This window comes from Octodon degus, unplaced genomic scaffold, assembly GCF_000260255.1.
Source record: "Octodon degus isolate 3935 unplaced genomic scaffold, OctDeg1.0 scaffold00039, whole genome shotgun sequence".
Lineage (NCBI taxonomy): Eukaryota > Metazoa > Chordata > Mammalia > Rodentia > Octodontidae > Octodon > Octodon degus.
In genome coordinates this window covers 16,206,670-16,211,230 of record NW_004524615.1, presented here as the reverse complement: position 1 = coordinate 16,211,230, position 4,561 = coordinate 16,206,670, and the positions used below count along the sequence as shown (strand labels likewise).

Here is a 4,561-nt window from a genome sequence, read left to right as displayed (position 1 = left end):
GCTAGGGCCAAAATGTTGGCTTTCCTTGTGGCCCTCCTTTTTCTCTAATTTTGGTCTGCAAACTTAGGTTGTTAACCTTCCAGAAGACAAGCTTATTGTTATTACCATACAACCTAGGCTGTTAAGCTCAACCTCACTGTCTGAATATCAACCATCTTAGGCATAACATGGAACAGGTATTTTTCATCAAGTACTGATATATTGAACTTTAAGTCCCTACAGAATATGATGAAAAACATTTAAAAATTAGAATATATTTTAAAAATAGACATAAAGAAATATATAATTCTTATGTTTACACATAAGTGCAGAAATCTAACCATATACAACCTTGAAGCAGGACAGTCCTGTAACATTCCTTTTCCTATCTCCTGCCTTCATTCACCACCCCCTTCTTTTTGAACAATCATCTACCTGAGAGATAGCACAGCAGCAACTGGCATGTCATAACAAGCAGCCCGTATTCAGAAGACCAGACTGACAGGCATTCCAACCATGAACCTACTATTACAAATTGCCATCTTCAGTGCAGTTGCTTATTTCACAGGTGTCAGTATATATAGTTAGGGTGAGAATCTTTCCAATTAACTGCTAGATTCAAAAATCTTCTGGAGATTCTCAGGATCATTACCTTGCCCATCTTCTACATATAACTGTATGGCTTGTCACAGTCATGTTTCTGAGCTCTACTCCTTTCCTTCTCTTAATTACTTCATTCTTTGGAGTACTTCCTGGGCAGTTTGGGTTTTGTTCAAGAAGTCTGTGCCTACAAGTATGTCAACAAGATTTTTATCTACTTCCTCTTTCAGTGAATTCAGTGTCATTTTAATATTTAAATATTTGATCCATTTTAACTGAGGTTCAGTAAGTGGTGACAGACATGAATCTTTGGCATGAAGACAGCCATTTTTTATAGTATCATTTATTAAACATTTTCTTCCAGTGAACATGTCTGGTCCTTTGTGACTGCATCTTCTCATCTGTTTTCAGTGATCAAGTCTGATCTTTTGCTAGCACCATGCTGATTTTATCACAGTAGCTTTGTAGTATAATTTCAAGTCAGGAATTGTTATACCTTCTGCCTTGCCTTTGTTGCCCAGGATTACTTTTGCTATTCTAGGTCTCATCTGCTTACAAATGAATTTTAGGAATGTTTTGTGCAGTTGTACGAGGGATGCTAATTTTATTTTGATCAGGATTGCAATAAATCAGTATAATAATTTTAGGAGTAGGCCATATGCACTGTTGTTACTATCTGGAAGCAAGGAATATCTTTCCCTTTCTGATATGTGCCTTGATCTCCCTTTACAGAGTACTTTAATTTTTTTTTCAAATTGGTAGGACAGTTTCAATAATTCACACATTGCATACATTCTTCCTAGTGGTTAATTGCTGTACAAGATGTGGACATGATATTCTATTTACAAACACCATTAGAACAAATCGCTCCATTCATTAAGAGAATGTAACTATATATCTATCCTAACCCAGAGTACTTTAATTTTAGCAGATTTTTTTTTTGCTTCCTTTGTTAGATTTGATTCCAAAGTATTTTAATTTTTTGAATGCTATTGTGAAGGGTGTAGTTTCCCTAATTTTTCTGTTTATTGTGTACAGGAATGTTATTAATTTTTAAGTGTTGACCTTATATTCAGTGATGCTACTGAATTTGGTTATCAAATCTAGAAGTCTTTTGGTAGAGCTTTTGGAGTCTCCTATGTAGAGAATCATGTTATCTGTGATTAAAACCTTAATGTCTTCCTTTCCTATCCATACAATATTTTTCTGTATTGCCTGATTGTTCTAGCTAAGTTTCCAGAACTATAGTCAACAGGAGTGATGATAATAGATATCCTTGTGTTATTTCTGATTTTAGAGTGAAATATTTCAGTTTTGGCCATCTAGTATGATGTTGGCTGCTGGTATGTCATAGATGGCTTTTATCAGGCTAAGGTAAAGACCAACTATTCTGATTTTCTGCAGGGGAATTTGAGTGTTGAGTGAATGAGTGTGGTATTTTTCAAAAGCTTTTTCGCATTCATTTAGACTGTATAATTTTTGTCTTTGCTTCTGTGGATATAGTGTATTATATTTGTTGATTTGTGAATGTTGAAGCATCTGTGCATTCCTGGGATGAATCTCAACTAATCATAGTATATAATCTTCTTAATGATTTATGAGTATCTTGTTTGTTAGTATTTTATAGAGGATTTTTATATCTATGTTGATTACAGAGATTGGCCTACAGTTTTTTTGGTGGGTCTTACTCTGTTTTTGGTATCATAGTAACATATGCCTCCAGGAATGGGATAGGGAGAAGTGCTTCCCTTTCCATTTCATTCGAGTTTGAGGAGTACCCGCATTAAATCTTCTCTAAACTTTGTACAGAATTAAGCAGTGAATCCATCAGTATTTGGGCTTCATTGTTGGTAAGTTTTTAACTATATTTTAAATCTCATTAACTGATATTGGCCTGGTCAGAACTTCTATATTTTCTTGCTTTAGCTTTAGTAATTCATTCATATCTCAAAATCTGTCCCTTTCTTCAGTGTTTTCCGTCAGGAGAGTAAAGATTTTTCAAATAAGTACTGATATTCTTCTGTATTTCCACAGAATCTGTATTGATTTCACATTTTTCATTCCTCAATATATGAGTTTAAGTCTTCCTTCTGCTATTTTGATGAGGCTGGCTAAGAATTCATCCATTTTATTTATTGTTTCAAAGAATTTACTCTTTGATTCATTCATTCCTTTTAATACTTAGTTCCACTGTGTTAATTTATGCCTTGATCTTTATGATTTTCTTCCTTGTATGGGCATCAGTCTTGTCTTGCTCTTCTTTTATTAGAAGCTTGAGGTGTAACATTAGGTTTTTATTTGTGCCCCTTCTGTTTTCCTGATGTGAGAATTCACTGCTGTAAATTTCCTAGAACTGTTTACATTGCATCTGATAAGTTATGGTATGTTGTATATACTTTCTCATATATTAGTAGATTTCTTCAAATTCATCTGTGCCCCAGTGGTTGTTCAGAAAGGTATTATTTATGTTGATGTGTCTAAATAGTTTTTTCAGTTTCTTTTCATATTAATTTTCAATGTCATTGTACTATGGTCACGTAGTATGTCTGGGATAATTACAATTTCTTTGCATTTACTTAAGGCATTTTCTGTGGGCTGGCACATGGGCTATTTTAGATTACGATCCATATGCAGTTGAGAAGAATATCTATTTTGATGTTGGAGTAGTCAGAAAACATCTACTAAGTCCATTTGTTCATAAGTTTGGCTTAGTTTCCATAGTTCTTAGCTGAATTTTTAATCTAGTTCACCTGTTTCTTGTGACAATGGGGTCTTAACGTCTCCCAACTGTTGTTTGATTTTCATATTTATTAATAATTGTCTTTTATATTTAGGTGTTCATGTATTTGGTGAATGCATATTACTTCTTCCTCCTAAAGTTTTCCCTTCAAAAGTATGTAGTGACCTTCTTTATCTCTTTTGATCACTCTTGGTTTGAAGAGTATCTAGAAATAGAATAGCTACCACTACTTTTTTCTGGGTTCCTGCTGCATGGAAGATTGTTATTCATCCTGATTTTCAGTCTATGATTTTTTTTTTTTTTTTTTGGCAGTACTGGGAATTGAGCTCAGGCCCTTGTGCTTGCCAGAGAAGCACTTATTCCACTGAGCCATCTCCCCAGCCCCATATGAATTTCTTTTTGAGTTAAATGTGTCTCTTTTATACAGTGCATTCTTAGACCTTGTTTTTTTAACCATTCTCTATGTTTCTTTTGATTGGTGAATTAAGATCATTTACTTTGATGATTACAACTGATATGTACTTGGCTTATCTTTGTCATGATATTTTCCTATTTTTGGTTATCTACTTTTCCCTTGGTTTAACTGCTTCTCTTGCCAGGTGGTATTTTTTTTTTTTTCTGTTGTTGTTCTTGGAATTGTACTTATTTTTATCTCTGCCTAGAATATCTTTCATTATTGTTTGTAGGGTTGATTTAGTGATTATAACTTTCTTCAATGATTCCTTGTCATGGAAGTATCTTATTCATTAATTTTGAAAGATAGTTTTCCAGGGTACATCAATCTAGGTTGGAAGTTGTTTTTTTTCAGAAATTGAAATATTTTGCTCCAAGGTCTTCTTAAGTTGAGGGTTTATGTTGAGAATTCTGCACTAAGTCTGATGGGTGTTTCACTATAGGTGATCTGTTTCTTTTCTCCAAAGCTTTTAACATTGTTCTTGTTTGAATTTCTGGCATTTTGATTATTACATGTCTTAGTGTACTTTTATTTTGATAATAGCTATTTAGAATTCTACAAGCTTCATTTATTTACATGTCACATTCTCTTTTTTTCCAAAATTTTATTGATAAACAGCAATGAGACAGTTTCAAATCAAATCGGAAATATAGTTTCAACAAATAACACACTGCATATATTCTTTTTAGTGGTTGATTGCTGTACAAGATGTGGACTTGAGATCCTATTTACAAACACCATTAGAACAAATCATTCTATTCATTAAGAGAATGCAACTATATATCTAT

At 33.3% G+C, this 4,561-nt stretch overlaps 1 protein-coding gene across 1 annotated transcript in view; it reads right to left on the bottom strand.

Moving 5' to 3' along the window:
* Positions 1 to 4,561, bottom strand: part of Uggt2 (UDP-glucose glycoprotein glucosyltransferase 2) — a gene marked incomplete at both ends in the record, with an annotated part of 229,519 nt that overhangs the window by 142,786 nt on the left and 82,172 nt on the right. The gene's annotated exons all lie outside the window — the stretch shown is intronic.